Here is a 27,150-nt window from a genome sequence, read left to right on the forward strand (position 1 = left end):
TTCATATTTAAGAACCTGGAATCAAAGAATATGACTATTTTTTTTCTTCTAAAAAATATACTCAGCCCCCTAATCTTAATGTACAATAGCTGTTATTTTCTCTAACCTAGCTGCCATGTATTACAGTTCAAAACAACTCAAGACACACAGACATAGCACACTGGGTGTAATTGTGGATTCAGTGCAAATCGCCCAGTTCACACAAGAAAAGTATGGCATTATAATGGTCTCACCCATGGTGTTTTATTCATGGCTTTTCTAATGAATGAGCATTAATTTTAGTAGGCTGACATTAACCCTTGTTTGGTGACAACTAGGTCCCATAACATTTTATAGAATGAGCACAAAATCTGAAATTTAGATTATGCATTGTCCATGTATATATGAATGAATGAATGAATTACTTTTATTATTGTGTCATGCATACTTGTATGCCCAGCCCGCATGGGCTTATAAGACACCAAGAAAACAAACCGGATCCAGAGCACATCATCAAAACATCAAAGAAGTAAGAAAACAAACAGGGGTTCAAAACCATTATCTAAAGAAAAAAAGAAAGGGAAGACAATGCCAAGGTTCAAGAGAAATCATCAAAAATTAATTAAACAAATTTACCTGTCTTTTCCAGGCTTGAGAAATAAAGCTAGCAGTTTTAAACACATTGAAATTAAACAACCACTCCAGCTTCTGCTCATTAGAGCACCAAAATATTTCAGGGTTTTGTCCACAGATTTCATGAAATAATACCTCTCTCATTCTATTCTATTCTCCTCGGGAATATTTTTAAATCGACCAACCTCAATGGCCAGAGGAAGAATACCAGATCTCAACTGTGCAACTAAAGATCTTTGACTTCTCTGTAAACGTGATGTAACATACAATTCAGGTCCAAAGTTAGATTTAATCTGCATATATGTCCTTAATTTTGGTTTTAATAGAACATTTTCAAACCATTTATCTTCAAATTTCAATGGAAGCTTATTTTTAATGGAGTTAACATTACAAGTTATTCCTGTAAATATACACCATATCCACCTCCTCAAAAATGGAGTAAATTTATTTTGACCAGGGGGACCTATGTAATTTACTCCATATAAATACTTTTTTATTTATTCTATCCTCTGCCATTTTGTTTAGTCGATTCCACAGTCGAATCATTTCACATTTTCGTTGTACACATCCTGGAATCCAGCCCATATCTCCCTCTATTGCTGGAATATAATGTGAATATGTTACTCCTCTGGGAAATAGATATGATAACAAAACAAAGTAGATTAGAAACTAAATTCTCCATTTTTTCATACTCTGCAATAGATAGGTTTACTTTTTGTTAAGTTTTGGCAGGTGGGCTGTTGTGCGTATTTTTGTGGAACATTAAATATTCGGTGAAGGAGATAAATTTACATTTTCAAAGTTGAGGCCAAATATATGCAATGACAACCACCATTTTGAATTTGTATCTTCAACAACCAACCTGTGGCTTCACATGAGCTGTAGTGTTTTTGCAAATCTATAGAAACCTTTTGCAACATTACAACATCCTTATCTGTGGCTTTTTGTCATCCTTTTCTCATTCTCTCAACCTTTACTGTATGTATGTGTGAGGACTTTAGACTACTGTCAAATATTGTTGCAGTTTGCAAATTTAATTAAAATCTTTATATTTGTAATTTCATCATCCCTTTATATTTTCTCTATTTTCAAGGCAGAGGGCAGAACAAATATGGAGAATAGTTATATAGCTGCATTGTAGCTACGACTTTGCCTTTCTGCATTTTCCAGCGCACCTGTGAACACTTGAATTAGCTATAAAGTCATATTGAAAATTGTGATGAACCACAATACTGTTGCTGTTGTTCATGAATTCATTTATATTGCTTATTAAAAGACAATATTTGGGCGTTTTTTCAATCAATTCTGGCGGATATTGAGCAACTATTGGGCTGGAAAGCAACCCAATCTGGCAACACTGATTAGAAGGAATCTGACAGCCGTGTTTTCTGTAGTGCAAGTTGCCACTTCGCGTACTCATTTCTAGGTGAAGACAAGCATTTCGACGGAAAGTGAGCGAAATTCCCTACGCAACCGCGAAGAAACGGTAAAAAAAAAGATGTTTCTCCAGGTGTGTCGAGGCTGTGAAGTCGGCGTTTTCACTTTGAAATTTAAACTGCGCAACAGGAGGACGCGGCTCAATCAAGCGCCGAGCTAAACGAAGGTGAGCAGCTCCCACTGACATCCTGCTCGATCATAGCAAGACAAAAGATGTGCTGAACGTTACCTTATGTAACTTGGATACAAGTAACAGAGCACTGGACGACGTTTTGAAGAGACCTGGAGGTTATGTTACCGATATTCAAGCGTTAAAAAAAAACTTACTTTGAAATGTGAAGTAAAGTTTAAAGGCCACAAAAGAAGATTAGCAAAAAAAATCCGGGTGGCCACCATCACATCCGGGAACAATATAAAGCGTTACCTTGAACAATGGCCTGCTCTCCACCTGAACTTTTTTGAAGGACTTCACTTGGGGAGTTGAACTTGAGTCGACCTCTGCAGGTATTCCCGATGTCAACTTGGATTTTGGAAAGAGATGGCTTCATGGCTTCGTCTTATCAAGGTAGGATATCACTGTTTCACTGGCGTGTAGTGCTTGGAGGCTGCTTTCCCTCCTTTTCCCCCCAGCTTTTTCCTCCATTATTCATTATTCTGCTGTTGCCTGCTGTGTATCATTAGTTTTCTGTGCGAGTTTGTGAGGGCTGAGTGACAATTAATCACAACTGATCGATGTTCAGTGTAATTATGTCGATAATTTGATCCAAATCAAGTAATTATCATGCTAAATTATATTGTCAAAGATGTAATCAACTTAGAAACAAAAACAAAATTGGAGTTTTTTTTTAATATTTCATGTTCTATCTGATGTAATGCATTGGAAAACAAAGTGCATTTTGTTAACCAAAATATCTATTTTAATAAAATGTATTGGTTATTGTTATGTTACTTTGAATACTAGGGCTGCATGATTAATTGGAATATAATTGTAATCTCAAAATGGCCAAATGCAATCTACAGATCGCAAGACGCTGCCATTTTTTTTGTATAGGTAAAATGTGTGATAAACTGCATTATTATAAATTACTTTAGTGCTGCAGAGACGCCCAGGACTACAAATCTTGTAGTAATCGTGAATCATATCACAATATCTGTAAAAGTAATTTCAGTAAGTTTTTTTTTTACAATATCGTGCAGCCCTATCAAATACATTTGACATATATATGATATATGACATAAGGTATAACAATTGGAAAAATATTCTCATTAATATTGGGGTATTTATTTCAAACATATTGCCAAGGGGAGGCATGTGTTTGGTGGAGAAGTTACATATTATTCTCTTTCTATTTTATGCTATGTGATGCTGTTTGTTTGCTGGCTGCTGAGCCATTATGCTCTTGTTTGTTCACTTTGCCTCCGTGTACTTTTGTTTAAACTGAATTTTCTGATCACAGCGAATCTTATAAATCACGTTGTACAAACAAAAAAACATTTGTAAGAAACATATTGAAGTGATACTTTGATGGTTTTCCCCACAGATGGAGGATGGGAGATTCTGCACCCTTGGTTGAGATTGTTTTGACTTCAAAAGGTTGGACAATATTCACTTCTCTTTTGTGCTGCTTGGCCGCCGTGCCATTCTACGATTGTTGGTCGCCTTTGTGCATGTGTGGATGCATGTATTCGTGTCATGGTGTTGTCCCACCTGCTGTGGGGGTGTTGGCGTGGTCAATTTTTGTGGATCAGTAATTTTGTCTCTCATTACTTATGGACATCTTTTTGTTAGACACATTGGGGAAATACCTTGAGCTGTAGGTTGCATTAATTTATCATTGTGAGACATGGCATGTTGTTAAACTGTATGAGTGGTTCAATAATGACTAATTAGCACAAAGCCAGCAGGGTTTCAGTTTCAACTTTATGGGTTGAAACAGCTGTTGAAGCGACTTGATGATTTATTTTGGATTTTTATTGTTGTCTTGTAGTGCAAGGATATTGACTTTAGTGAACCCTAACCCTTTGATGGAAAGTTTAGACTACCACAGTATCCATCGCTATCTGAAGTAATAGATAGACTTAATTCTATTATTTTCTAATCTTCTCTTTTCTGTCCCTTTCAGTACTGCGTGGGTTTCGGCCGCCGTGCCATTACCTCTGTCAGTGAAGCTCTATCTTGCCTGTGTGTTTGTGCATGTCATGCTTCCTTTTACCTATCACAGTGTTGCTGGCAATGGTTGTATAATCATGGTGTTTGTTGTATCTGGTTTTGTTGGAGAATGGTTTCACAGTCTCCTGTAAAATCAACCAGGCAGAAAGCCCCCTCTTTAATTAGAGTGCCCCCATCAGAAAAATTGGGTAGTACTTATTTGAGCACTAATGATCATGGTTATCTATCATTTTGTGATTGTGTGAAATTGCACGTCTGGCATGTTTGTAGTTGATGCTGTAGAGGGATAATTACTAGAACAATACCACTGGGGTTTTCAACAAACGTGAGCTGGAGGGGTATGAGTTTTTGTGTTTTTATCTGAAACATTTATGAACTTTAACTCGCAAAATGTGAAAACACTATGGTGCAGATTGGTTTAAAAAGCTGTAGATAATGCAAACAAAATGCAATCATCAAACAGTTGCATTTTCATTTAAGCCAAACTATTTCTTCTTCTGGGTCTTTCGGCTGTCAGCAGTATGGTTTAAGTGTTGTTGCCCTCAGGTGCTCCCCAGAAACTTGTGCTTCCAGGTTTTGCCAGTCTTTAATAAAACACTGTGTATTCCTGTTCCCTTTGTTTTAGTCAGATAGTAACAGGGGATCCTGCAACAAGAGTAGTGTTTTGTGTAGCTGTTCATTTATAATCCATTGTGTTTCCTTTTGTTGTGTAATCCCATAATCTGATTCACACAGTATCACTTGTACAAGATTATCTCAAGATGGTAGTGTTGCAGACTTTTTTTAAACAGTTTTGTGCTGTTAAACAGATGAAATGACAATGCCAGAGAACAACAGTCACATTCTTTGGCATGATGAAAGCTGTTACTTCTTTTATATGTGGCATATCACAAACATCAGAGTGGCAGATAGACTGTTGCAACCATGTAGTCATAGTAGGGTCTGCAGTGCTTTACTAGTTAGACCCAGCCAAGAAAAAACAAACAAACAAAAAAAACATTCCTGACAGAAAACATACTGGGGTGCACAAAACAGCATACAGACGTGTGGTCCAGACTTGTGCAATATTGTACAAAACACCTGCAACACTGTTGTTAAAATATAATGTTTCATTTTTTGACAACCTTTCATTGACATACAGTTTGTGATTGCATTTTGTTATAAGATGAACATCTTGTCACCCATTCTGTGTGGACATATAACAAACACTTCATAATGAAGTCTATACCTTGCAGAGCTGAATCAATCTTTCTGACACACTGAAAGAAAATTAAGCATCATGCGTTTTCCAGCAGTGTCTGTTATGGGGGTATTGTTTTAGATTGCATAATATATTTTTTTAAGTGTTCATGATCAGTGCTCCCCATAGGATGTCATAAGACTGTGCTGGGCATGCTCCACCTGAAGAAAATATAATATGTCTTAAAGTTCAATGCATCAATCTGGTGCACTTTGAGAGCCAAATTAAGAGGCTATATCACAAATAGCATGAACATAAATACGAAATAATAGAAAAATATAAAGTGTTGAAAATGATAAATACAACACAGAGCTTTGGCACTTCTAACTGGTAATTAGTCCAGTCCTGACTATATTATCAGGGTTCCCGCAGATCCTTAAAAAGTCTTAAAAAGCATTGAATTCATTAATCTAAAAATAAGGCCTTAGTTGGCATTAAAATGTCTTAAATCAATCTTTCAAAAGTCTTAAAAATGTTAACACATGGTAAGTAGGATTTTATGATTGTAATTAGTCTCAAATCTAAAAACAATAGGTAACATTTATTTTTTTTAAATAATTTGCCAAATAGCAGTAACGTCATACAATCACAAGAGCGGAACCAACAAAACAGTGATGTGTTTGTGGCCGTGACTCTCAGAGCAGATGCACGTCGTTCAGGTAGCAGTCGGACCGCATGGGAAAGTGTAAATTTAATGAAAATTGGCTGTCCAACAAAGATTTTTCTGGATGGCTGAAACCGGTACCGGGCAATTTATACGAGGAAAGGTTCTGTTCTACTCTCGTCTCTACCGTGCCTCCACCCCCATCTCCGATATCAACAGCCGGGACAGCAGCAGCAAATCTCCGGACAATGTTGGGGTGCACGCCTATGCTGAAAGCAGAGGTACTGTGGTGTCTGAACACCGTGACAAAACACCAATCATACAAATCAAATGAGGGTATTGGAGACTTATTCCGTGCAATGTTCCCAGACTCTGATATTGCCCACTCGTTTGCATGCGGTTCAGACAAGACGGCCTACATCAGCAAGTTTGGAATAGCCCCATACATTTCAGAGCAGATTGTTGCGGATGCTAACAAGGACGCGTTTGTTTTAATGTTTGATGAGAGCCTCAACGAGACCACGAAAACAAAACAACTGGATCTGCATGTCCGCTATTGGTGCGAAGATCACGTCCAGTCTAGATACGCGGGATCGCAGTTCATGGGACATGGAACAGCCCAGGATTTACTACACCATTTCAAAGTAAGTAGGTGGCACACATAGATTATTAAGGAAGCAGAAAATTAGAAACATCATTCTGCTCATCTCATTTATGTAAATGTGGCGACCAAAACGTTCAGTATAATGCAGTCCAGTTCAACACCACTGCAAATTATAACATCAGTAATTGAGTGAATATCTTTCTGACAGTGTCAATCAAAACTGAACATTATTATATTTGTAAACTTATTATTATTACTAAAATTATGGCTGACCTGTTGTATTGGATCACATTATATTGTACAAGTGTTCTGAATGAAGTGGCTTGCGAGTTTATATTGTACGGTCTTCAGCTTTGACTTGTTAAGGTGTCAGTTTATATTATTATTGATTCCTTTTCTGTGTCAGCCTTCCATCCATTACACAGATAATATGCTGTATGACAGTTTGCTAAATCTTTACTAGATCAATCCAGCATGCTTCATCATTGTTCATTCTCAGCAAGGTGCCAAGGACCTGGATAGGCATAAGCTGTTGTCCGTCTCCATGGATGGACCAAACGTTAATTGGAAGTTCCTGGAGCTACTGCAGCAAGAATAGGCAGAGCAGTATGGCGGCGCTCAACTGATTGTGGTAGGAAGCTGTGGCCTCCACACCTTACATAATGCTTGCAAAGGCGGCTTCATCATGTGGCAACTGGGTAAAGTTCTGAGGGCCATGCACACACTCTTCCATAATACACCTGCAAGGAGGGAGGACTTCACAGTTCTTACCAAAACCACACAATTTCCACTGTCATTCTGTGGCCACCGGTGGCTTGAGAACTTACCAGCTGTGGAGAGGGCTTTAGAGGTATGGCCTTCAGTGACCATGTACGTGGTTGCAGTCAGGACCAAGAGGCTACCAAATCCAGGAACCTCATCTTTTGACACCCTTGAAACGGCACAGAAAGATCCTCTCATCATGGCGAAACTTTACTTCTACATGTCTGTCATCAGGACCTTCGGGGCTGAAGGTCCTGATGACAGACATGTAAAAGTAAAGCCTGAGCACATATCAGACAGATGTGCCAATGATGCCATTCCTTGTGAATGATTTGGCAGAATTGATGAAGGTAATTATATTCTACGACTGAACTTTGTGTTTATTTCTGATTTTATACATATATATATGATATGACAATTATATTATATCATGTTGACAAAATCTGAAAGAAAAAAGCAAAGAAGCAAAGCAGTGTTGACATATTGTCCAGTCATTATGGTTGAAATTGTATGGGTTATATTTTTAGCTTTTCTGTTCACAGTGTATTTTGAGGCGTTTTCATCAAGAGGGAGGTCCTTCAGGACATCAGTCCACCACAGTTAGCCAGACTGGATGTTGGTGACAAAAAGAATTGGGTCCGTCCTAAGGAAGTGAACATCGGCTTGGGTGCAGAATCAACCCTGAAGGTAAATGGTCTTGCATTTCTATAGCGCTTTTCCAGTCTGACAGCTCAAAGCGCTTTACAATACTTGCCACATTCACCCATTCACACACACATTCATACACTGATGGCGGAGGCTGCCATGCAAGGCACCAACTGCTCATCATCAGGAGCAATTTGGGGTTCAGTATTTTGCTCAAGGACACTTCGACATGTAGCTGAGGGGAGCCAGGATTTGAACCAGTGACCTTCCGATTACTAGAAGACCCGCTCTACCTCCTGAGCTACAGCCGCCCCCCAAGGTAGTGTATCAGGTTATTGTTTAAAATATTACCAGGATCCAGAAAATGGATTTACTAGTTGTTACATAGGTCACTCTCATTATCCCCGTCAGGAACTCCAAAGACAGAAAAAAATAGGAGAACTCACAGTCCTATACTTTAAGAGGGACTGCATCAAGGTGATGTCAACTATCCTGCAGAAAGTGCAAGACAAGAGCCCCTTAAAATATCCCACTGTGAGGCAGCTGGCCTGTTTGGACCCTAGAAAGATGTTCTCTGATCCAGAATGGTGCCAGGGAAAGCTAAGGATTCTCTTCCAGAGGTTTCTGCATGATAAGCAGTTGTCAGGTGTCTCAGCCGGTATGAGAGAATAGAGCAGTTAGTTTTCTTTCTGCTTTCATTATGATGTCTGTCTTTAAATATAAAAGAAACTAAGAGTGATGTAAATAGCATCTAAAGAAGTGTTAGGTATCCAGAAAGCGTATATTATTACTATGAATTTGCCTTGTTCTTATCTAGTACCTAGTGTGACTGTAAAATAAAGTGTTTGCATTTTTTCATTGAATTTTGCCTGTGCCTCTGTTTTGTTTCTTGCAGGTGACGTGATTACACAGCAGTTCTGTAATTTCTTATCCGTTGAGGCTAGAAATGACACCTTCCACTCCTACCGACCCACTGAGACAAGGGTGGATGTCTTCCTCCATCAAGCTTTCCAGAGCAAATGCTACTCTGAGCTATGGGAGTTTTGTAAGAAGCTTCTTCTCCTCTCACATGGCCAGGCAACAGTTGAGAGAGGCTTCTCAATAAACAAAGAGGTTGAAACTTGCAACGTGCAAGAAGAAACAATGGTAACCCATCGACTGATCTGTGACTATGTCACCGTTTGTGGGGGTGTCCTCAAGGTCCCCATCACCAAGGAGCTGCTGTCCTCATTTGCATCAGCTAGGTCAAGGTACAGGATGTAGCTAGGTCAAGGTACAGGATGTACCTAGATGAGGAAAAGCAAAAGAAAATGACTGAAATTGCAAGACAGAACCAAAGGGCAGCTGCGGAGCACATTGAGGAACTTAAAAAGAAGAAAAAATCTCTGTCTGAGGTGGCAAAGGTTCTGCTGGATGATGCTGATCAGCTCGCCACACAAACTGAGGGAAAGGCTGGCACCCTGATGGCACAGCTCATCACCAAATCAAACACGCTAAGGAAGCGGTACAAAGAAAAAATGGCAGAATTGCAACAGGAGAGGAGGAACTGAAGAAATACAATTCCCAGTTATGTTAGCTAGATAATCAGACAGTTGAGAGAGAATTGGATCGTGAGCTAGCACATCAACTTAACATTCGAGCCACAGTCTAGGTGATTAATGGGGAACTCTGATGATAGTTTTCATCGTAAGCACTACTGCACTGCACACAGGCAGATGGATAGATTATAACACTCACTAATTTAGAAAGCTCACTAGCCTGTCAGTCAACAGCCTGTCCAGTTTTAATAATCATCAACACAAAATCATCTATCTTCAAAAGCTGGATTGGGCATTAGTATACTCTTTGGGCAGAATTCACATGTGTGTGTTGTATTGAATGAATAATCACTTTTTGTATTTATGATTAATGGGGAGTTTAGATTTTCTTGTCCCTTCACTGACAAGAGAAGAAAAACAAACTTGAAGCATATTTTTCACATTTGCAGTTTATTCAATACAAGCACCCAGGAGAGGCACCTGCAAATCGATTCAGACCGCACAATTAAAGATGAAAAAGAAATGCAAATGCGAATATGAAAAGAGTAGGCACGATGCTCCATTAATTATAAGTGAAAGTTGACTGATATTAATTAAAAATTCCATTACTCTAACAATGGTTATCAATTATACAAAAAGATTCATTAATAGGGAGGCAGACAAGGGCTTCTTTTAAACTACAAAACATCGACTCATCGGGCTAAATAGACAAGAGGCAGAATCACGACCACAACCTTCTCAACAGTTTGTCAAAAGAAAATAAGTGATTTCACTAAAGAGAGGGGCCAATTTTCCATTCCTTTCTTGTAGCGGTTGTTTCCAATTTATAACACACGAACCAACAAAACAGAGTCTATGCTCGGAGAATTTGAATGATGGCATTACCGATAACCTTATGTAAATCCAGAGAAGCAAATACATTTGGTTAACATAAAGCATGTGCTCAAAGACTGAATGAGAGCTGGCTCATAGAGACAGCATGTTGATATGGACGCATATAATGGTGAGGGTGTCTTTACACTCCATTTTTCATGATTAGCATAATTAGCAAAAAGCTGTGCTCAGGGTAACAGTTGACATGGATACTATAAAAAGAAAAAGGTTGCGTGAGGAACTGAAAAACAATTCCTGTTACCGTCCAAACTCACCATCTGTTTGAGTAATTATGTTTGCATTCTCCATTTTCTCTTTTCTCTCGGATGATTGCTCAGTGTTAACAACAATTTAATGTAGAGAAGTACTGTTTACCACCTTTTAGATTTACATTTTAGACAGTTTATGCTGTTGTCAAAGTGGTGTTTCACTTATCATGAAGCAGGTCAGTCTTACTTAACCTCATTTTGACAGGATTCATATTTATAGCCTTTTATGGACATGCATTAGATATTGCAGGGTTAGAAGATGTGACCTGTAATTTCCACAATGCTCTCTCTAACCATTAGGCAATCTTTCCATGTCCAGCACAGTTGAGGCAATGCAGATGGCCTGTCAGTGCATCAGCAGTGTTGTCAAAACAAATATCGGTAGTCACATTACTCATGTCCTATCAGGATAAAACACTGCTATTGACTGAAGCTACTCAATTACTGGTACAAATTGGAAAAAAATGTGTTCCATCTGTACTGGCATATGTGGAATATCTATCCTACATACTTCGCCTGATAATGCTTTAAAAGGAATTCTGGGCTCTGAGAGAGGACAGTCTTCCCTGTTACCTTCAGGATTTGCAGCACATGGTCCCTCATTGGCTATGCAGTAAACCCGCATATTGATTAATTTGAGTGATTTCAGAGGAGAATGTAACCAACCTCTGTAGAAAATGCTGTAATTGGATTTCTGCAACCAGGATTATGTGGAGCTCCTCTCAGGAATGCATATGGAAGCCACAACACTTTGCTGATAGCGGGCCAACATTGTTCCTTGAACGGCCCAGCAACCCCGCACCATCAAGTACATTTACAACTCAGTAAATACCCTGAAAGGGGTTGGTACCCACTTGTTCTTCTCGGCTTTATATGCAATTAATTATCCATGCAAATTATACAATTTAAAGTCCAACTGATATTAAATTGCATTTTTCTTTTTGTGCCACAGGTTTATATTTCCTATTTTTTGCTTTCATTATGATGCCCCCTTCTTTTGCATTCATTTGGTGGATTGCTGTTTTGCTATTTATCTGCATGGAGGAAGCCCTTGTTTTGATACAATCAATCAAATCTTAAATAAAGCAGAAACTTCAAGAGACGGTCACACTGAGCCAGACAGCAGCCTACTACACAACGCAAGACCCAAGAACTTTGAACAAAAACCCACATCACCTTTCCTGCTGAAATCTCTTTCTTATCCTGCGAACAAACATGAACACACGTCTTTCCCTGCGTCTTAGATTGTTGAATGAGCAATATATCCCAGTATCTATTATAGACCCGTCCCCTCACTGGTGCCACAAGGCCATTTATTGTAAATTTGTCATAGTTTGTGAATAAATTGATTCTAATTTATATTTAACGGTGGGTTATGCTTTAAGCAAGACATAGTGTATATATCTCTTATCAGAATTCATACGACGTGCTGTTAATCAGTGTAAATCATTCTGTATTTATTGGTGCTTTGTATGCATCCCCGAACTGCCGCTGTATTGAATTTATTTTTATGATGCTATTCATTATTAGGTCTGACACTACCCGTCAGTACAACAACCATTCAAACACTGTCCTCCCAACAGAGTAGTGAGATGACATACTGGCACCATGTTTGCGTGGTGGCATGTTGTAGGTGGCTCCAAGTTTGTGCATTGTCAGTGCCAGTGCCATGACATACCGAATCATGTCTGCTGGTTGTGTGGTGAGTTTTCACCGGTAGTCGGTGTACTGGTGAGGTGCTGATGGAAAGAAAGCAGTATGTCAAATGCTGCAAGCTTATTATAGCTGATCGATATTGGCTTGCGAACCATTTCTTTGCTGCTGACAGCTTGGAGCTTGCTATCTGGGTTGTGCCATGCCTCAGTCAGGTAATAGGGATGGAAGGAAAAAATGCACACATACACACACAGGGGGGTATACTTGTAGATATACAGAAAACATATATAGATATGTATGTGTGTGTGTGTGTGTGTGTGTGAGAGAGTGAGAGTGAGAGAGAGAGAGAGAAGGAAGGTGGAGAGAGGACAAAATGGGATAAATTGACAGATACAGCCTTGGGTGTGTAAAAGCAGATAGAAGCTGTTGAGTTGTATTCACATCTGAAGCTGTATTAGCGCAATTCAGTGATCCGTACATCTCACCGTCAGTTGTAACATCAAAACCGACACAACTGCATTCACTGTTTGTTTGGATGAACTTTGTAACTGCGGTCGTTGATACAACTTTAGGCTGAAAGCTAATAGGATGAAGAGGGTAGCAGCTCTATCATACATCACTAAAGGTTTCCAAAAATGCATTTCCATATATGTTATGCTATATTTTGCATAGCAAATAACATGGTGTAAGAATGATTTTTGACACATCACATTAATGTACATGATTGTTATTGATCTTAGAGACTGGGGTTAGGGCTTGATTCCCTTTTCTCATATCACACTTGATTAAACAATGCAGTGATATTGATACAACATACAGAATGCAATTTTCTACCCAGAATCACAACAATATTGCCCATCAATGTCACAGAACAAATTGAAACCGTTGACCAGGGTAGTAAGTGATACTGATTGGGGCATTAGCACACCGTTTGGAAATATGATCCAGGCAATTCAGGGGAAAAGTCCATTACCCATGAGGGCAAAATATATGAGATATATTTCTTTGGCAGGACAGATGAATGGCATCATTAGCTTTTATTTCAGCTGTTCTTTTCAGAATTTCTCGCAACATTCATCATCAACATACATTACAATTGTAAATGCCCTCAACCTCTTAATATGTTCTAATGAGGAACTGAATCACTGGCACACCTCATGCATAACCTTCAAGAGAGCAATCCTTTCAAATTACTTTGCATTTGACATTGAATTACTTGGGCAACAAATTCCGAGATTCATCCAGGGATAAGATCATGTGTGAGCATTTCATATAGCATAGCATTTATTTTGCCTTCTGCATTTTCTTAACTGGCATTTAACATATCTCTTAGTGTAATTCATATTATTAAATCATTCTATTAACACTAGAGTCTGGGCTCACATAGTTGCTGATATATGTACTTGTGTGTTATGTTCATCTTATCACTGATTGCATTATTGTAGTGTCAAACAATCAGTTACTGCATTAGACATGCTCATGGATAGGTCAACAAGATTATTGTGTGGCACTTTGCCTTGCTTAGCTGTAGGTCAATGAATAGACCTCTGCATAGAACAGTGCAAAGCAATCAAGTAATGAAGCCTGTGATTTTTGAGTCGGATGTTAATTAACTGCTGGCTTGCAGCAAGTCCCATTGAAGTATTTTACAACAATGGCTATCATCATCATATTGTGTAAACAGGTTTGCTGCTTTTATATGGGCCTCCTCAGGTTTTCAAGCATTTTACAGCTAAATTCCAAAGCATTTAAACTGAACCATATTTAACAACGTGGAACGCGCTATCGCTAGTAAGGCTGGTAAATTTCATATGGTCAGATGATGGAATCTCCCTTTGTTGTGCCTGGTACATAAGTCTTGTTGAAAAGGTTTTTATGTCCTTCTTATAGGTCCTCATTGAAAGATTAAATTGCAGGCTCCACATCAGTAATAAATCTCAGCCAGGTGTGGGGTGGGACTGGGAGGAAGAGCTATCAATAAAAGGAAGGATGGTCATTCCTTGTCAGGCAGGAAGCGAGGGAATAAACAAGTTATAGGACAAACAGGGCTGCCCTTTCTGGAGAAAGTGGTTTATTGACTTGTATTTAAATGAGCGACCTTTTGTCTGCAAGTGTGAGAAACTGGGCATTGGAGCATGCCACTGCATGCCATCACATGCTCTGTAAAGGGTACAGGGATAGGTTTTTCCCCTTTCCTTTTATAGGTCCTCAGTGTGACTCTATCTAAATTGATTGGATTTCTCTTTAACCTTCAGTGCATTGGGGGGTGTGATGTTTCTGAACTTAATGGCTGCACTTTTTCTTTTTATGAAACTGATTCCCTTGCTTCATTTTCTTGCCAAGTGTATAATTTGTTTAGTTCCCTTTGAAAGATTCTCACACATTACCATGCTCTGATGTTCCCTTGACTTACTGTATCGTAAAAGAAAACATGGTTGTGTTGCTCTCTAGCCTTTGCGATCTCATTGATGAATAATTTGACCCATGTAAGGACAACCTGGTCTCTAGATTCACAGTGTAGCTAAAAAAAATATCTTTACCCATCAAAGACAAAGGCTCTTTGGGTAGTCTTTCCCAACTTCCTTGCTCTCTTTTCAATTTCCCTGTTCCCTCCTATCACTCTATCTTTCTCATATACAAAACTTGCTCTTTTCTCGTACTTATACTGTATTTTAATTTTTTTATGTGCATTGTGCTATCACAAGTTAAAGTCAGGATAAATTATTTGACAACAGTTGAACTGTAAAACACCAGCATGCAAGTTTTCTCTTTTTTTTCTTTTTTTTCCATTTGCCATTCTACGAACCAGGTTCCAAAATTAACAACCCCCAAGCACCAAATGTGGGTTGAGTTTCTGTTTGGCACGTACATTTCTTTAGGCTACCCGTCACACTGGCGGGTGAATGTTTGTAGGAAATGATCCCCTAAATCTGAATGCAGAGTTGCAGTGACAAGGCAAGACAGATGCATGCTGTTTTACTCTGATAAGCGCAATGATTCGGTTAAGGAAGAGTGACTGACTCTAAAGCTGTCGCTTTCACCTCCATAGGGTGGAATCCCGTAGGCCTGGACTTGGGGAATTTTCAGTGTTGTCATAGGGTAACTGGGCAAGCTGGCCATCATAGACATAGATCCACGTATTATAGTGTTTATTGCAATGCTGGCAACATCTACTTCTTTCACTCACACAAAAAAGCAATTTATTGTTTTGGCGTTACAAAATATGCTTGGCTAGTGGATTTTTTCATCTATGAGTCAACTTGGCTGGTGAGTGAAAAAGTAAAGTTCATACAAAAAACTACTTGCATCACAGTGACACATTGTATGCTATGTTGTTAATATAAAATAGTAGCACCTGGTCAGAAAATCCCAGCATTGTAAGTGATGATAAGCCTGACAGAGGTTATGCTTTTGATTAAACCTCCAGCGACAGTAAGGGGTCATTATATTTATCCTGCTTAAAAATGACGAGCACAATTCCTTTCAGTGGATTCTGAGTTGCCACATTATTATAATTCAGGGTAAAATATGTCAAACAGCAATGCATGACCAATGTTCAAATGGAAGGTGTCATGATGCTACAAAGAAATATTGCAAAATAGCTGCTAAACTCAACAGAGAGTTTAGCAGAGAGTGAGAGGAAGCAGCTTGGCTTGATTTATAGCCACACCACTAATGGCAGATTTTTCTTGCAGATAATCACTGCTCAGCATAGGAAACTTTAACATTATCTAATTGTGAGTGCACAGGGTTGTTGCATCAACCCTCTTAAGCCCTCTGGGCTTTAATTGCTAATCTGCAATAATGTGGTTGTCAAAAGATGATTGTCAGAAGTTTCTCAGTGTAAGTGCTTGTATGAAATGTGAAATGTTGTTACTCAAAGTGATTTCTAATCAATATATTCTTGTGGTGCTTTTGTTTCTTAAGTGACAGGGTAATTGTCTTTTTAAAACCGTGGAGGAAGGCAGTCATGAACTTATAATTGTCATTATTTGTCTCTGTTAATTGTTTGTTAATGGCATTGAAACTTGGGAGTCACACATATTCACTCAGAAAATCAGCCTTGTAATAATTCTGAACAGGTATAAAACCTTTTTTAAAAAATATTCTTGGCAGTCTGTCTTTTCTTTATTTATAGTACAGGTCCATTGTGGTTTTAATACCTCCATTGTACTATCACAAAAGTAAATTAGATTCACTTTAAGTAGCGGTTTCCACAGAGGAATCTTAGTGGACCAGAGACTCTTGAGACATTGTGCCTCTATGTGAAAAATGTAATAACCACTTTTTTTTATACAGCTGCATTCAGTTGACCCTTGAGCAAGGCTCCAGAGTGGCGGCTCCCTTATTAATGCTAGCAGTAGGGGCCAGCAGTGTTGCTGAAGACCATGCTGAATCTCGTCATGATTGTATTTGTACCTCAGGGTGGAAAGAGGACAATTAAGTGAATAGTGTAAGTTGCAGCTTCCAGTTGTGACTGTAAGTTTTCTTATATTCCTTAATGTTAGGTGTCTGCCACCTCGGCTTGCCTGACAAGAAGCTGTCAAGGCAGAATATCTGGCATAAATACTGAGATGTAGTATTTTATGTGTAGAATCAATATGAATATATTGGTGTACATTTTGTTTTTCACAGTTTTGCCTTCAAATTAGGTTGCATGCATTAAATGTTATAAGAGCTTTTGTCTGAATCCATTCTCCTTCTTTATTGTCTCATCTTAGCAAACCACCAAAATAAGTGTAAATGCGAAGATAGCATTTTATTTTACTGGTGTTGCAAAACAGAAGAAATTTTGCTCTACTTGCACTCATTGCTCTAAAATAGACCAAACAGCAACATGAATAATGATTTGTATTTTCCCCTTCCCCCTATGATTCCCTGCACAACACTAACCTTTAACTATGCCTCATGATTACAACATATGAGGCATGTGCTTATGGAAAAGTAAATTGTGTAACTGCTATCAGATATATGTTTATACAAAAATATATGTAATGATCATAATTTCAATTTAAACATTGAAGTCAGACATGCACTTGATCTTAAGCAAGGCCCTATCTGACCAGGAATCTTATCCTAGGTTTGGATAATCTTTAATTTGATGACTGAAATTTAGTGTTTAAAATATGTTTTAACTTAATTACAGAGGCAGTCAGCTAATGAATTTAGATCAAATCGGCAAGATATTTCAGCCAATATTGGCTCATTGCAGACTGATGAGCGTCTACGTATGCGTCAGCCAACAAGTAACATGACTTTGCAGTACAGAAATGCCAACCCTTTTTTGAGAACATCTTAGAAAACTGTCAACATCACATAGCTTGTCCTGACAGTTTTATTTTTCAAACCTGAAATCTCAATATATTTTTATATGTTGTTCACAATTTACAAGACAAAGGATCCTTATCTAAGATTGTATGTTATGGTCTGTGTAGGACTGCAACTAAAGATTATTGTCATTAAAAAAATAGGGATTCATTTTCTGTAATCTTTTTTTTGTCTCCAAAATATCTATCAGTATCAGCCTAAAAAATGTACAAAGTAAATCTGACCCCGATTAAGCTTACCATAGTAACATTTTGTTGTGACTGTGAGAGAGTGCATGTTCAATTTGGAATATGTAGCCTGAGGTAGTGTTTTGTTTGGTTTCTCTGTACTAAAAATATGTTTTTTAAAATTTTGCCCACCATGTGCAATAAATTAGTAGAAGTGGGAGAGTGCTGAGACGCCCAAATATAATAATAATATAAAGATAGAGTGCTCCACTGCTGATCTGGCTGTATTATTTATACCAGACAGTCGCTTCAAGACTTGCACAGTCATTTAATGGTGGAATGGATGAGTATCAAGTAGCATCAGATAATTATTTTTGTGGTATGGTGAAGGATCTCATAAATGTGCCTGGATACTTCCTGCAGTTGATATAGGTTCAGTGGAGTCTCAGACTCAGATGAGTAGATTATGTTTTGAAATTTGAATGAAAAGGACAACAACAAGGCATTCACAAGGACGACTAAATGTTATCATGTTGTTTCCAAACATCTGCTGTCACTACAAGCATCCACTGGTGCACTCAGGCGAACATCACCAGTTAATAGGGAAACTAGGTGATCCGTAACACTCTCCACTCCACCATCAGTGGTTGTCCCCCACCCGCCTCCCACTGCCTATCCTATTCCAGTGGTTGTCTTGCATTTTGTGTGCCGTCAGAACTGACAAAATTACCGCATCTTGTTAGTAATGTGAATTATATGAATTTCAATAGCCAGTTCTAATTAGTAGTGATTTGGCTCTTGCAATTACAGTTGGCAGTGATGCCTTTAATCCGACACTCTTGAAATAGATTGCGCTACTGCTGACATGTTCAGAAAAACAAAAAAACAAACAACACAAAAATGACACGTCATTTCATCAAGGTTTTCACATCCTTGGAAGAATTACAAATTTCTTAATGATATTGTCCTTTGTTAGTTTAACTGTACTGTGAAGCTGAATGGAATCCAACCTAAAAGCTTGATGAAACACCTCATATTGATCGAGAGACCTCAGAGTTAAATAGCAGTTAACAAGGCCTTGAAGCCTCAGATAAATAAGGACTTACTTTTTTGTCAATTTTCAATCTTTTATATACACCTGTTTTACTACCACATTTATTTTGTTTTTCTTCTGCTTCTTAATCTTAAAAGTACTATTGCTACATAAAACCATAAATAAGAATTCCCAACAAATAATCACAAAGAGTAACCTCACACCTCAAATACTTTACAAAAATCATGTTTCCTATTGCAAGCTAGAGATGTAGCCGAATCAAAATTGTCCCCTGTCTCTGTTTTATGGGACCTTGGTTATTATGAGACCTTGTATGTGTACCCTGTTTGCATCCTCACTCACTGCTCACTGCTTGATGATTCGACTAATCAACATTTACCTAAGGATAAGTTAATTGTGTATTAATGCAAATGCATCAAACAAATAGGAGGAGGAAAATGCTGTTTGATTGTTAATGTATATTTACAGATCTGTTAAAACAAAGCACTGTGCTTTCTGTATAAGTAGAGCTCTTAACATAAAAAAGTTAGAAGTATATCTAATTTCCATGATATATTTAAGGAAAACAATTGGAGAAAACAAACAACAAAAAAACAGCACTGTTCACAGAGAGGAAGTGGCCCACTACATCACCTAAAAGAGCATGTTGTAACATGCACACATCATTTCTCTCAATCACACGTTTTCTGTTTTGAAACCAAAATTGCAAAACTAATGCCCTATGGCTGCATCAACTTTTTATGCCTCCGCACTTTTGATAGCCATGGCCAGAGGCAGTATGTTTTCAGCTGTCCATCAATCCATCTGAGGGATGCCTTGAGGTTCAAGGATGAACTGATTAGATTTTGGTCAAAGGTCAAGGTCACTGTGACCTCACAAAACCAATTGTTGGCCTTTACTCATCAATTAATTTGATAATTATGACAGCATTTTATGCAAATGTCTGATAGGATAAAATGATGAGGTGATGACATTTTACATCCAAAAGGTAGTGGTCAGCTTCACTGCGACATCATAATGTTCTGCAAAAATGTTATGGCCATTATTCAGTGTCATTCGGGAACAGCAAGTTGAATGGTGTGCAGAGGCATACAACCACAAGATCCGACAAAGCATGGTTTATGAAGCTGCATTACCTTACCTTATGTAGCCTTAGTGAACAAATACCCAATTATGGTAATGAAATCAGCAATAAACCGTTTCCATTGACAATTATAAAGAAATTGTATTGTGCTAAGAAGTTTCTCAAATTTTAATACATGTTAGAAGTGACCAAGGATAAACAGACATGGCAGACAGCACAAACAAGCACAACAGCCTCCATGTGATATGGCTTGTGATAATTAACTGATGAAGATTAACTTAAGCTGATCAATACTCAAAGAAATAAACGTATAGAGAGAAAGAGAGCTCTGTCACTGAAATAAATGAATGCTGACATCCCAAAAAATTCATACCAGAAATATTCTTCATAATTACTTAATTTGGTCCGAAAGGGGACTTCTGCCACTGAGGGGAAAGCAGGAGTCGCTTGAGCTGCTATAGCCCTGATACTCTGCAGGTCACTGAATGGAAATCATGTTTGCACTCAAGAGTGAATACATTACCACAATTAGGAATTGATGTATTATGGGACAAGCATTTATTGCACTAAGATGCATGGTCCATTAGAGTTAATCTATGTGCCTTGAAAAACAAAACTGTTACCTTTCTTGGCCTCTGTGATCTTACTTGATAATGCCTTGGAAGACAAGTCACTAACACCCATGTCCTCCCAGTCTTCAGGTATTCTGTGTTTTACCTTCTATCCTATTACAGCTACAATCGTTTTGAAGCAATTGACTTTCTCTTAAGATTGTCCTGACAAAAGTCAGAGGATCTCATCTCCAAATGCTTTTCATATGTCAAAGAATCAGTCAATTATTTTGAAGCAGTGCAGCAGTCCAGGATTAAGTGACTTAGGAGTGCAGCAGACAGCAGCCTCCCTCCCCCTGCCTTTAGCCTCAGAGACTTCCACAAACAGCATGGCTTGTCAGGGCTGATTGCAGCGGCACTGGGGCAGATAAGTCAGTCTTACTATTATCCTATGTAAGCTAGGAGTGCCAAATTACAACTTTAGCTTTAAACCCCCACAGAGTTTACTTACGAATGTCTTAAGCTGAGCAGTGAATAAAAAACTCAATACTAAAAAAAGAGATGGCCAAGGTTTAAGGAGGGACAAAAAGAAGGGTGTCTCTGGGGTCATGTGTGTACATATATCTGTCTAGATTCAGTTGAGGCTGTTTGGTCTTCTGCTGTCTTTTTATTGCCGTCAGCGTCTTGCCTGGCTCATAACTATGATGTTCTGACAGCTTTACAGGGACTGTAATTTAAATCTATTTCAACCGTTCCATCGATTCTTTCACCACATCAATGTCATGTGTGTCTGGCTAGTCTAACATAGAAATGTTGGCACAGCTCCATTAGCATGTATGGATTTTCTTCCTATGCCTGAGACCATTTATATCTTAAAACACTAACAAAAAGGGACAGTTTTACAATGAGAGCATTAGATTAAAATGGTGAGGCTTAGTTCCAGAGGCAAAATGTAAATGGGTTATTTGTGGCAGTTGCCATCAGAGTTGGCAAATGTATCTGTTTGTACATGTTCCAATTGTTTTGCTAAAAAGGACAACCTCACCCAATAGACTCACGTTGTTTGTGAATGTATCAATAATAAATGAACACATTGTAATAATTTATTTTGCTGATATTGGCCAGCTGAAAGTAGTAGTTTTAAACTTACTCTACATTGGTGATCTTTCTTTTCCTTCTGTTCCTTTCCCCTATTTTATCTCCCTCACGTTCTACTGCTCCCTCCATTTACCACCAATTCAATTTTTCCCAAGCTCCTTACTATGTGATTTATGACTTCTGGCGCACCATAAAAAACTGAAAAAATAAGGCTTCTTACCTTGCCCACGTACTGCGGATCTGACCCCATGTACTCCTCCAGTACAAAGAACTGGTTCCACACCCAGCCCCTTTTGACCCGTTGAAATCCAGCCGCCCCATTCCTCATTGGGCCCACCGAGCTCCTGGCGTGCTCCCTCCCTGTCCTGCTCCGTCCCAGTGGCGGTAAAGGTGGGCGTAAAGAAAAGACTGAGCCTTCGTCGACGAGAATCCAAAGGAACAGCAGCAGGCAGTTCCTTGTTAGCATTGGCGATCTGTGAGGGTCAGGTCCCCAAGTTAAAGTCCAGTGACGAGAGCTGAGCCACACTGAAACAACTTGTGGAGGTGGTTATGGGGAATGGGTGAGGCGGGCCGTGCCAGGTGTGGCAAACCCAAAAAAGCTGTTTTCCTGGGCCTGTCAGGATCCCACTCAGAGATTTATGGCGCTCATCACCTAAAGGAAAGACGACAAATACATAGTTTCAAAGGTTTGCTTTTTTCTCTTAATCCTCATAACCTGCATTACCATTCATGATGCAGTGTTCATACTCGATTAGAGGCAGTCCAGGAATGCCCTATAACAAGTGGTCATCATACAGTAGGTATTAGGGACAGACTGCGGATAAAATAAATGTATTTATAAATATGCTACTTTGGCTTTGATGCCAGTTTAAAAAATCTGAATCTGCAAAATAACAAGAAACTAATGTAATCAAATAAATGTATTGAGTAAAAACTCCAATGCCTGACGTGGAAATACATAGTAAAATAAAATGTAATCAAGCACAAATACCTCAAAATTGACCACTACTTGTGTAAATTGTACTTAATTACATTCCATTAATAGCTTTTCTAAAGTTTGATACTAAGATCCTCACTTTTACTTCAAGTGTCTGTGATTCCAAATATTGGTTATCGCTTTCCTTGATTATTCATAATTGGTATCGGTATCGCCCCTGACAAAACCATATGGGTCGATCCCGACTAGGCATAGGGTTAACAGCTTGTTAACAGCTGTTGTGCATGAATACATATGACTTGGTGGCCAAAAGTCTTTACTCCACCTCCCTCCTGCTTTAGTTTTAAACTGCTTAATGATGAATGATAGTACTGGCATTTTCAAGCAAAAAAGTAAGAGATAATTATTTGCCTGGCAATAGATTTCCTCTGTACTCAACAGTTCTCTTGGATGTATGCTCTAATTAGCTAGATTACTTGTCTCTGTAGTGAAAACCGTGACTCTATTTTCGCTGTCAATTTTAGGCCACCGACTTGTCAGAGTTACTACAGTTCCTTGATTGCCCATAGAGGTTGAAAGTCATGTATTATTTAATGACACTTTAATGAGTGGGTGCTGATGAGCTTTTATGCTTTGCTTCACAAGCCTTGTCTCAGTAAATGCAGTCAGATGAATCAGAAAGCTGCTGAAAAACTGTGCAGTTGTTACATCAGTTGCAGCAGGCAACCATCTGAGGCTGTAGCATGATGCATTGGAAGTTCATCAAATTGACTCGTGCACTGTGTGAGATGTCAGTGTGAAGCAGCACGCTCGCAATGATTTCTTTAAGGTACTTTGCTTTCTCTCAGACATCACTTCTGTGAGGAGCACAACTGATTTGACAACCAACGGCCACATGAGATTGTTCCGCTTGCCGCGGCATGTCATTTGACAGGCATGCGTTCTATGAAAGAAGCAACTCACACAGAAGATTAACAATATATAATCCAGCTCACTGACATGCAATTGAATGTTTAATTTGTTCTTCCTTCCAATACATTTTTATGTCTTCACATAGATCAGTGGAAGAACCAGTGAGCTGTAAACATAGGCAGAATGCATCTTGTCACAGCATCGTCATGTCATGCCACTGATGCTGTGTGTAGTGAGTAAACAAAATAATTGTATTGTGAAAGTATTTTTCAGCACATATTTTAGACAATTTTAAAACGACTCAATCACTTGTTTATGCAGTAGTGTTCCTTCATGGCATTATGTTTTCGGGTTGTCCGTCCGTCTGTCCATCCCTCCCACTCTTGTGAACGTGATATCTCAAGAATGCCTTGAGGGAAACTCTTTAAATTTTGCAAAAACATTCACTTTGACTCAAGGATGAACTGATTCGAATTTGGTGGGCAAAGGCTAAAGTTCAAGGTCAAATACATCCAAAAGGTCAAAGGTCAACTTCACCTTGACATCAGAATAGTCTGCAAAAATTCTCCGGGTAATTATTCAACGCTACAGCTCAGGAAAAGCAACTTTACTGGTGCACGGAGGCATACAACTGCGAGGCATACAACCGTAATTCCAGTTATAACAATACAAGGAGATTTGATTTCTCACTCAAACAGACTATGTGCTGCATGTATGAGTAGTGGCCTAATACAATTCATCCATTTTACTTGAATACAAATGAAAGCTAGTGCAGTCACTGAGTAACTTGAATGCGTTAGCGCTTTCATAAAATCATTATAAAATGAAACATGATTACAAAAGTCCATATAACACAATTAGGTCACTCTACACTTTATGACTTATGAAAGCTCTGAGTATAGATGTGATGTCAGTGAGTTGTGTTTGGACAGGTAGCACATTCAGGGGACTAAAACCTGATTATGTAATTGAACAATCATTCATCACACCGCCTAAAGCATAGAAGAAAAAGAAATATTATAGAACCAACCTAATTTGTGAAGCCTCATTCATTATTGAGCAAACAGCTATTGCACTGTTGCTGTTCACACCTTGTTTGCAATCCTGACTACCAAATCAACACTCAAGCATTCAGCTCTGGCCTTGTTACAAGACACTTAATTGCCCTGAAAACAAGAGACGGGAACCACAAATGGTTGGAATGAAGGATTGAGCTAATGGTTTCCACACCTGGTTTATTGTTCCTCTCTCCCTCCTAATGCACTTATAAGCTGTACAGTAATGGAAGACAGCGTGCCTCTAATTTCATAACTGGAGCCCTCATTGACATCATTGTCTTTGATTAATTATACAGACTTCGAACATCGGCTTCTGAGGGAGATTACTTCAACAAGGTTATGCCGTGCACCCAGATCCATTTATTCTCTCTGTCACCACACTATCTTAAAAGTCAAAACTGATCTGCAAAGTTCTCCGTGCAAAATTGGCAGGAACTATCTTGACACGGGTCAGACATGCTTCTCCCGCAGGTCACTCCTCATTTAGCATTGACATAATGGAAAATGACTGTTCCCATAATTCCTGCAAAATCACGCCTCTGCCACTGTACGGCCCAGGGAGGGCTTGATGCATATTTTATGAGATAAGTTCATTAGCATGTGTCGGGCTTCGGTTGTGAGCCTTGACCTGTGTGTCTACTTCAGATAACACGACGCAGTGGGCTGACAGCGTTCTCACACATCACCTTCAATAATCAAAGAACATATGGCTAGCCGATCTGCTGGTGCAGATTACCACCCACAAGAGACTCGCGCAGAAAGTTATTAGTCTTCAAGGCTGCCATAAACATGACAAACAAATAAGTAGGCATCTAATTCTGCAATGGAGGGGAGAGATTCGTCATCTGGATGAAGTTCTTGTTTTGCATTTACTTCATTTCCTGATATATAATGTGGGCAGGGATACTTTCTTTCATCCCCCTTCTTTAATTACTGCAGTGTTTTGCATTGTAGACTGACACGTCATTCTGAGACGTATATAAGAGACAGTTGTTTTGTGTGCCTGCCTACTCATGATTCAGAGTGGAATTAGTCACCAGGAGTTTATAGTTGTACATGAACAAAGTAGCAGAAGTGGTGCAACCAGGGATATATATAACTTAGATTATAGATATTTAAATATCTAATAAAATCATTTTCCATAAACCCTGTCACTGGCTTAAACAATTTACATTTAATGGTCGATTGAAGGTTGAAGTTGATTGTATGGATATGAGTTGATGGACGTGAATATAGGATGTGTTGAGGTGTGGGGATTGTTGAGTCTCATTCCCAGGTCGTGAAATACCACTTTTCTGTTAGAATTTCAGGCATAATACCAACCCAAAGTGTCGGTATTTCACGACCTGGGAATGAGACTCAACAAAATCAACTATCTCTTTCTCCAGAATCCCCTTTCTTGCCTGTAATTGTTTATGCAGAAGTGCTCATCCAACAGTTTTACCATCGACAAAGTAATAACATTAAAAGTAACAGAAACTGAGATTAGTAACCTGTGTGACAGCGATTAGAAAATACAAAGGTGATTGGTATCCTCAAGTGTTACACAAATATCTAATGAAGCTAACATAATCACTGAATCAATATTGAATAATGCACTGCAGAGCTGTTTTAAATACTTGTTGAGGGATTATAATTGCATAATAAACCAGACACAGGTAGAGGTTAATGATTTAGTATGTTTTGAGATTATTATTATATACTAAATTATTAATATGTTTGAATGTGCATCTTTTAACAGTAGATTTGGGGAATGTTTTTTTAAGTAAATGATTTCAGGAAAAAGGACAATGTGAATGTTTGTGCATTCAGTTGTCCGAGTAAAAACATTAGATGTGCAATGCCACCCATCAACAATTCTCAGCAGTTAATAAAAGGGAAAAAAAAAACTGACTGGCAAAACACTCTGTACTTGTGTCTCTACAAATAAATGAAACACAAGCGTACTAGTACAGGCCCTTATTGTTTTAATCATCTTGTTTTAATGAAGTGATGGCCCCTCTCACAGTAATGTTGTGATTCCGCACTGTCACCACACTGATCAAAACAGTGACCTCAATTGAACTCCATCCCTGACTGATGAGAAAATATGTGCTCTAAGGCTGAGGAGATGAAGTGAACGAGTGTTAGTCAGGGAAATCACTGTGAGGACATTGTTTTTGCACGGCTAAGGCCAAAGAAGACTGTAATATCATTGAAAGCCTTCAGGGGAAGAGTGGGAGGAGAGAAGTGTAGGTGGAAGCAATGTAATGAAAATGGGAGTAACAACACAGCTGGCCAGTCAAGTTAAATTATCAGAGAACACCTCATGCGTAGGTTATGACATGACCGAGGTAATGAATAGTGAATAAAATGGCTTTGTTTGTTTCTCAGATATGTTTACTCATTGAGGACGCAGTTTGGCTTCAGCCATTCTGTCGGCTTGGCAAAAACCAAGTGCTTTATTCATGTCTGTGTGTGAGACAATGACTCTTCAAGCTGTTTGATGTGAGGCCCCACACTGTTGCTGCTGTGTTGGGAGGAGAAATATGCTGCCCTTTAAGGAGATTTT

General features: G+C 38.7%; 1 protein-coding gene across 3 annotated transcripts in view; it reads right to left on the reverse strand.

Annotated features, from left to right (window-relative positions):
• The window catches only part of LOC141014487 (cadherin-12-like), a 57,050-nt gene extending 54,465 nt beyond the window's left edge, over nucleotides 1-2,585 (reverse strand). Inside the window, exon 1 of one of the 3 annotated variants that reach the window (XM_073488300.1) lies at nucleotides 2,474-2,585. The gene's annotated coding sequence lies outside the window, so the exon portion shown is untranslated. Of the gene's footprint in view, nucleotides 1-2,278; nucleotides 2,326-2,376; nucleotides 2,423-2,473 lie in introns of those variants that run through there. The other 2 variants (XM_073488301.1, XM_073488302.1) reach the window with 2 other exon arrangements.
• Between the last annotated feature and the right edge of the window lie 24,565 nt (nucleotides 2,586-27,150).

This window comes from Pagrus major, chromosome 19, assembly GCF_040436345.1.
Source record: "Pagrus major chromosome 19, Pma_NU_1.0".
Classification (NCBI taxonomy): Eukaryota; Metazoa; Chordata; class Actinopteri; order Spariformes; family Sparidae; genus Pagrus; species Pagrus major.